The sequence below is a fragment of the Triticum urartu genome, chromosome 6A (genome assembly GCF_056163025.1).
Source record: "Triticum urartu cultivar PI428250 chromosome 6A, HENAU_Tu73, whole genome shotgun sequence".
NCBI lineage: Eukaryota > Viridiplantae > Streptophyta > Magnoliopsida > Poales > Poaceae > Triticum > Triticum urartu.
Genome location: NC_141878.1, coordinates 100955490 through 100964499, shown reverse-complemented (window position 1 = coordinate 100964499; position 9010 = coordinate 100955490). Strand labels below are relative to the sequence as shown.

Sequence of the window (9010 nt, the reverse complement as noted above, 5' to 3'; positions counted from 1 at the left end):
CCGTTGTTGCAATGAAAGGTATGAGTCATGTTGAAGTACAAACCGTGGTAGCCGTGGGGTGTTGGTATCTCTGGTGGCTTCAAAGACAACTATCCATGATGAGAGGGTACCGTCGGCTGGCCGCTGGCCGGTCTCGATGCATGCTATAACAGCTAATGCAGCTTCATTAAGCAGACATAATGCCTCGGTAACAAACCAAAGATGTCCCAAGATACTCCCATAGTACTTCAAGTTAGGTGTGTGGACGCTTCCTTTTATGTTGACTTGGGCACAAGAGCGACCACATCGATTTTGAGGGATGCCAATGGATCTTTCGTTGGGTGGAACTGCACATTCAATGCATATGCAGCAGATGCGGCGACCATGGAGGCACTAGCCATGAAGGATGGACTCCACTTTTGGAAACCCCCTTTGAATCAATAGATTACAGGCAGAATCTAACTCTGTGGAGGTGATCAGTTTCTAGAAAGGCCAATCACAGTAGTGGGACTTGGCGGCAGCGGTTTATGTGGATTTTCTGGACTCGACGATGCAAATTGGGACTGTTGAATACAAACATTGCTCGAGAGAAGTTAATGGTGTTGCCCATGAGTTAGCTAGCTTTAGTTATCAGAATAATATATCTTGTACTTGATGAAGATCCCCCTAGTTTCTTACTCGGAAAATTTGTGAATATTGCAAGTGTTGGTTAATTGAATAAATCTAGCAAAAGAAGGACCTTACTACATGCATGCATTGCAGTAGCAGTTACGGCTAAAGCAGTCTGTTACAAAGAAATCTAACAGACAGCCTAGCATCCCTTCGTACTGATCAAACCCATATTATTGTACTAATCCAATGGCCACCAAGTGGTCTGATGGGAAGCAATAAATCAGCAGTATGATTCCTAACAACTACCAAAGATATATACTAGCTTCTGACCACGAGGACAAACACAACTAATGCTTGTAATCAAAGTGAAAAATTTATGCCCTCAGCAACCACACATCAGCCTAGTTATGTTCCTAGATATCAATCGATCCGACAATTAGAATTGATATTGCTAATATGTCTTGTTTCTATGGAATTAGCATTCTTCAACTCTGGAAAGGAACAGTCGATCAATTTATTGCAATAATTTCCATTATTATTAAAATGGAATTTTAGTATACTATTTAGACAGTGTCAGTTGTTTTTCCTCTAGCGAAATACAATATCATTTTTCAATATTTGCGATCACATGACTTAGCACTGCCTAAATATGGCGAGTTAGTACTGTAGTACTAATTCTATTAGTGAAAATCAGTATGGCGACCACATGAGTCATGCTATTCCATTACTATCCAAGATTATCACTACTAGAAAAAAGCTTATAGGCAGACGTTTACTAGTAGTGCGGATTTATACCCCTCGCTACTGCTACTTACTAGTATCGCGAGTTTTTATCCCTCGCTACTACTAAGTTGATAGTAGTAGCGCGGATTTTTATCCCTCACTACTACTAAGCGGTCTCTACCGTACCTCCCTGAGACATGTCATAGTAGTAGCGGGGGGTATAAACCCGCGCTACTACTAAGTGAATAGCTATAGTGCAGGTAAGATACCCACGCTACTACTGAGCGTATCCCTCCCTTGCCGCACCACTCCCACCCCGACCCTAAAGAAAAAAAATTCCGCTCCCACCCCACCAAACTCTCTCTCTCCAACCTCACCCCCACCCCTCAGTTGACTCATCTCCCCATGACCTCCTTGCCGCCGCCAGCTCCCACGCCGGCCGGTTCCGGCGAGCTCCGGCCGCGCGGAATACGCCCCCAAGCACCCCAAGCTCCGCCCCTCCCTCCCCTCCTCCCAGATCCGTGCCTCAAGGCCTGCACCCTTGCCTTGAGGCGGCGAGGGGGAAGGCGGCGGCGGAGAGGCAAACGGCGAGGAGGAGCAGCACGTGACTCTGCCACCCAACGGCCGCGGAGTCGTCGGTGCGGGCCGTCAGCCTCACCGAGAAGAGGAGCAGCATGGCGGCAAGGACGACGAGGGAGAGGGGTCGTGGCTGCGGACGAGGCGCGCATACAGGTCCCTCCCGCAGGCGCTGTCGGGGCGAAAGGCGTTTCTAATGACGAAGAAAGTGGTGAGATTAATCCTGAGCTGTTCCCTAGTAGCGGAGAGAATCCTGAGCCATTTAAGAAATTTAGATCTCCAATCATCTCACTATCCCTCAATTTAATATATTCTTTTTCAATCGAGGATATGCAATTTTTCTTGAGTTGCTGAAGACATTGGGGTATGCCTCCGGTTAATTAGCCTGAGCATAAGGGAAAATGTTTAGCCTGCGAACTTAACATATGTGCAGTATGCATGTGCCCTCCATGGTAGAAACTGCCATTTTTTTTGTTAAACAAGAGTCCATGTTGGCTGAGTCGTGGATCATTTAGAACCGTCTAGTTCAGTCCCTGCCTGTTTATGAGCTTCACATGGCCTCCCATGGTAGTTTCTGAAGGCAGGACAAACAATGTGAAAATGAGAACAGATGTACGGGCATGGTTTTGTACAGGTGTTAGGTAAGTGTTTTTGCTGATTGTGTGAAATTTTGCAGGTACTGGTAGCATGCTATATTAATGCTTTGGACGAAATTACATTATTTGTCACCCCTGCTCAGCTCAGAGAGGTACCTCATCCCGTCGTCCCCTGATCTCTGAATCTCAATGCTTTGGACGAAATTACATTATGAAACTTATATGCAGTAAGGCCTAGATTGGCAGTGTAATTTTTAAAATACCGCAGTATTCGAAAAATTCGGCATCATGTTTAACTAGTGTGGAGCATGCTATGCAGAGGCCTAGTTTGCCATGTTGATAATTGTGAGTTACAAACCAAGCTTTCAGTTTGAGAAAAAAGAGGTCTGGACCTCTTTTTCCAGAAGTTAGAAACAAACATTGTATCAAGAATACAAGTGAATATGAAACTACTGTTGTTGGTTTAGCCAAACACCTCACGGTTTTCAAAACTACAGTTTTATAGAAACCATAGTATTCTGATTGAGCTAAGCTAGCAGTGTATCTTCACCTGTGGGAATCAAGGTGCATATGCTCCTTGTCTTTTTTCACATTCTAGACTAGATTGAATAACAGGAATTGCCAATCAAAAAATGTTAGTTCATTTTACGGCCTTTTGTAGCAAAAGAAAATGAAAAACACAAAAAATGTTTGTTTCTCTGCCTTTTGTAGTAATGGAGAATGAAAGTCACAAAAAATGTTTGGAGGAGTGGTCTCTGTGATTTGGGGGTAGTGGCCCGGGTGTGGTCGGGCTCGAATTCTCTGCTATGGGTTTGGAGGAGTAATGTTTCTGGTTCTGCAGATATTCAAGCTCTGGCGGACGGAGTGTCTGTGCGTGAGCAGCGAGACGGCGGCTAAGGCTAGCGTGGAAGAGGTACTCTTCAGTTGCTTCATTCGGTTTTACTTAGTTTTGTGTCCTTGTTGGATGTACATGTACCCCAGTTAAACATGTGTGGTGCTCGCTTTGCCCAATTTTCTGTTTAAGGATTAGCTATTGTAGGGCAGATGCTATGTAGAGAATCAATTAATTTCCTCTAGAAATGCTCGAGTGGTGATTTGGCGAAATTTGGAAATACTAGTTCTGCATCATGGCATGGATACTGTTAAGGGAGATATCATCTTTTTATCCAGCCAAAGCGCATATGCGAAGCCTTTGATTCGAGGTAAAAATGGTGCATCGCCTCTCCCTACAAGGTGTTAGTTTTAGCATCTAGTTCTGCATCATGGCTGTAAACTGAACTTGGTTCAGTTAAAAACTGCAATGTCCAATTTGGACAGCAAGCTTAGATCTGAAAAATGAGTTAGCTAGGCTTAGAATTTTGAGTTGGCCCCTTTACATAAGTTTTAGATAAAGTTCCAAGGTTTCTTTAGAGTATTTATTTGTGTCGTTTGGATGTACGGTTTGAGAGCAGCCATCAATTTAGTTTGTTGTCCCGAAATATATGTTCCTGAGTACAGTATTTTGATATGGGAGATTAGGCCCTGTTAGAGGTGGTATTAAAATAAAGTTACAACATGAAAATTTTAGAGGCTGTTCTGTAGATACTTAAACACATATCACTTGTCAGGTTTCGTTCGTTATATTAAATACTATGAAATTATCAAAGTGGGCTGTACTATGTTGGACAGAATTTTATGTTTGGACTTGGATGAATGTAACCAGACTTATACTCTCAGATTTTGTCATAGTTGATGGTGTGAGGACTTATAATGTGATAAAGTATATACGTTGTTGCAACACCAAAATCAGTGAAATATATTTTCTTTTTTTGCTGCCGATGACATCTCCATAAAGTAAGGATTTAGATAACATCATATGTTCAGAGTTCAGTTCTTTTCTTATCTGAAACTAACATATTTTACAATGGGCATGATGGATGTTGCAGGTTCATTGATGACAGCCAAGGGTTCATGCTCGGAAACGACTACATCTTGCTCCATGTTGTCGGCTCAGCTAGAGTCCTTAATCATGAGGAGATGGGACACGTCGATTGTTAGAGTACACTTGACAGGTGCATTTTGTGAAATTCCAGCCAGAAGATTGATAGCATGCTTGCCTGCTTGTTCTTTTCAGTTCAAATAAATGTTCCTTTTCTTGTTGAATCCAAAGTAGCTAGCGGAGATCAAGCGGAAAGATTGTTGATTGTCCCAAAGTTCTTGGACCATTTACTTTGAATAGCCAGTGAGGAATTAAGCAAATATTTTCGGCATGAGCCCCTTTAAATTGCTAGATGAGAAAGAATCTTAACTTAATTAATGGGTCTTGTGAATTGGCGCAGGGGTGATCGACGCTGACTAGCGCAGCCGGTGGGTGTTGTGCTCTTCAACCACTCAGAGGCGGACTTCTCCGTGAAGCTGGTGGCCATGTCGCGTAGATGATTGTCCAGGTGATTCGACGCCGGAGGTCGCCGAGGTGGTGGACCTCGACGCCACCGTCCGGGGGAGGGAGGATTCGGGTCCACCGGCGTCTAAGCTCCGAGCCTTGGTAGATACATCTAGGGAAGTTGTCTGTTTAGGTTGGTGATGAAACACCAGGGAAGGTACCCACCTTTCGATGATCATTGTGTGTGTGTCTGAAGTTGAATGGAATCTTGAGAATGTTATGTGACGTTGGTTTGGTTTGCACTGGACGTATTGCCATCCATGAATACTACATCTAACTTTTATTTTTTTAATTCCTAAATTATTAGTAGTAGTGTGGGAAACAAATGAGCGCTACTAGTAGTTAGGTTAGTAGTAGTGTGGGAAATAAGAAATGAGCGCTACTAGTAGTTAGGTTAGTAGTAGCGTGGGATATAAGTGAGAGCTACTAGTAGTTAGGTTAGTAGTAGCGCGGATGCACCTGCGCTGCTACTAACTTTTAGCTGTAGCGCGATACTAGTAGCGCGAGTACCCGTGCTACTAGTAGCATTTTACCCGCGCTGCTAGTAGCCTTTTTCCTAGTAGTGTATACTTCAGTTGAGTACACGCCCATTTGGATACAACATTGATTCCTTCGGTGCTAATTGTTGTTCCTCTAGGGAAGTATCAGCTTTCTAGAGCTTGTTATACATGAATCACACTTGTGTGATGTCTACTTTCATGGAAGATCTTAGCTTTTAGTGACTTGCTACCTTGCAAGATAGACATTTGCTTCCTTTATGTGGAGGACCACACATTCTTTTTAAAATTTAACATATTCAACATTTAACATGGGATATAACACAATGTATATGTATACCCAAAATTTATATTACTGCAATATTAAGCATTCTTGACATATAAGTCGAGAATGAAATATCTTTAATAACAAGCATCTAGCTAAAATGTTCATAACTCAGGAATAACAAATAATCAAGAGATTAATCGGACCAAGTACTATCAAGTCCGTTCTCCATGAAAGCAACAATTTTTTAATCATATTTCATTTTCGTGTTACTTAGTGAGAGGGCTATTGGAGTATGTTACATCGTATAACTCAAATTTGTTGTCTCCAGTTTCATCAGAGATTTTCTTCAAGAATATCCATACTAGCAATGTAACACCCACGATGCGGCTATATCTCCCACGTGTCGAGGCACGACTTAGAGACATAACCACATTGTGGTTTTGTCGCAAGAGGGGTAATCTTCACACAATTCCATGTACTGAATAAGAAAGGGATAAAGAATTGGCTTACAATCGCCACTTCACACAAATAACAAGTTAAACATACATCATCCAGAATACAATCAAGGTCCGACTACGGAACCAAAATAAAAGAAGACAACCCCAAATTCTAGATCCCCGGTCGTCCCAACTGGGCACCACTACCGATCATCCGGAAAAGACACATAACAACGACCAAGATCTTCATCAAGCTCCCACTTGAGCTCGGTTGCGTCACCTGCACTGGTATCATCGGCACCTGCAACTGTTTGGAAGTATCTGTGAGTCACGAGGACTCAGCAATCTCACATCCGCGAGATCAAGACTATTTAAGCTTATGGGTAGGGTAAGGTAATGGGGTGGAGCTGCAGCAAGCACTAAGCAAGTATGGTGGCTAACATACGCAAATAAGAGCGAGAAGAGAAGCAACGCAACGGTCGTGAAGCTAGAAGTGATCAAGAAGTGATCCTGAAACTACTTACGCACAACCATAACACAAGAACCGTGTTCACTTCCCAGACTCCGCCGAAAAGAAACCATCACGGCTACACACGCGGTTGATGCATTTTAATTAAGTCAAGTGTCAAGTTCTCTACAACCGGACATTAACAAATTCCCATCTGCCACATAACCGCGGGCACGGCTCTCGAAAGTTTATGCCCTGCAGGGGTGTCCCAACTTAGCCCATCACAAACTCTCACGGTCAACGAAGGATATTCCTTCTCTCGGAAAGACCCGATCAGTCTCGGAATCCCGGTTACAAGACATTTCGATAATGGTAAAACAAGACCAACAAAGCCACCCCATGTGCCGACAATCCCGATAGGAGTCGCATGTATCTCGTTCTCAGGGAAACACCGGATGAGATAGGCTATGAGTAAAACCAGCCCTCGAATTTCCCCGAGGTGGCCCCGCGGGCGGCTCGATTCGGACCAACACTTAGAGAAGCACTGGCCCCGGGGGGGGGGGGGGTTAAAATAAAGATGACCCTCGGGTTGGCCGACCCAAGGGAAGAGTAATAGGTTGTAAGGCAAATGTAAAACCAAGGTTTGGCCTTGCTGGAGGAGTTTTATTCAAAGCGAACTGTCAAGGGGTTCCCATAACACTCAACCGCGTAAGGAACGCAAAATCAAGGAACATAACATCGGTATGACGAAAACTAGGGCGGCAAGAGTGGAACAAAACACCATGCATAAGGCCGAGTCTTCCATCCTTTACCAAGTATATAGATGCATTAATTAAAATAAGAGGTATTGTGATATCCCAACATATCCATGTTCCAACACGGAACAATCTTCAACTTCACCTGGAACTAGCAACACTATAAGAGGGGCTGAGCAAAAGTGGTAACATAGCCAAACAACGGTTTGCTAGGAAGATGGCTTAGAGGCTTGACATGGCAATATGGGAGGCATGATATAACAAGTGGTAGGTAGCGCAACATAGCGATAGAACGAACAACTAGCAAGCAAAGATAGAAGTGATTTCGAGGGTATGATCATCTTGCCTGAGATCCCGCAAGGAAGAAGAATGAGTCCATGAAGTAGAAAAATGGACGTAGTCGAACGGATCCTCATAAACGCAACGTTACCGAAACTAACAAGAAGAAGCAACAACGGAAAGAAGCAAAAAACATGGTAAACAAACATCACATAAACATGGCATGATGCACAATCAAGTATGATGCATGTCCGGTTTAAAGAGGCATGGCATGGCAAAGTGCACAAAGAATACTATAAATTAAGCGGAGCTCAATATGCAACGAGTTGAATATTGACGAAACACCACATTCAATTATTTAGTTCTCTCTCGGTTATGTACCCAACAATATTAAATGTTATTAAACATGGCAAGGGGTGAAGCATATGAAAACTACCTATCTAGTCAAGTTTAAATGAGACTGAAAATAACAAACAACAAATCCGGTAAATCCCCATATGCATATTTTAAGTTTGGTACTGTTCTGCCCTAAATAATATTTTAGAGTTGTTAAACATAATGCCACCATGTTAAACTATGCATTTTCTACCCCATTTACATATAAAGTTTATTAAAAATGGAGCTACGATTATTTAGTTATGAATAAAGCATTTTAGCATGGCATTTAAGCAAATTAATGCAAACAGAAGTTTAAACATTTTAAACATAGATGAAAGTGGCATATTATGAAACTAGACAAAATTCTAAGCATTTTCCATATATAGTTTGTTTAATTCCGATGCATGGGTGAGAAGTTATTAGATGCATGATTCTAGGGACTAAACTGCAAAACTGGTTTTCCATGGATAAAAGCTAAATTCGCAGAGCCAAAAAAAACATAGGCGGGATGAAACTAGGTGGTCTGAGCGCTCACTATGGGCCAGGCCCAGTTGGGTGAGAGGGGCAGCTGGGCCGCGGTCAACGGGCGAAGGGGAGGCGGGCCGGTTGCTGGGCCTTGGAGGACGAGCGGGGAGCTGGGCCAGGCTAGGGCGTGTGGTGGCCCACGCGAGCGAGAGGGGGCGAGCACTGGCATCGTCCTTCTCCCATGCACCTCACGGGCAGAAGACCATGGCGGCGGCGCGACAACGCTCCGACGACGGCGGGGATCCGGTGGCGCTGGCGAGGCCAGGAACGGGTGCGAGGCGGCGGATCCAGCCTCAGGGCGCCAGATCTGGTCGACGGCGAGGCCAGACGGCAAGGAGGCACGGATCTCCACCGGCGAGGACGACCTGCGTGAGAGAGAGAGGATGACACAGGGAGGAGAGGGGTAGGTCAGAGAGGAGGGAGAGGGCGACGGGGCTCCTTCCTGGGGTTCGCCGGCGAGGGCATTTCGACGGCCGACGGAATGGAGGCGAGGCGCAAGGTGACGCGGTCGGGCG

At 44.2% G+C, this 9010-nt stretch overlaps 1 long non-coding RNA gene across 1 annotated transcript; it reads left to right on the top strand.

Annotated features, from left to right (window-relative positions):
* The first annotated feature begins 1643 nt into the window (after positions 1-1643).
* LOC125514692 (uncharacterized) lies at positions 1644-5128 on the top strand. Its single transcript, XR_007286561.2, has 5 exons — positions 1644-2101; positions 2567-2638; positions 3328-3399; positions 4412-4537; positions 4805-5128. It is a non-coding gene; the product is annotated as an uncharacterized LOC125514692 (long non-coding RNA).
* The last annotated feature ends 3882 nt before the right edge of the window (positions 5129-9010 follow it).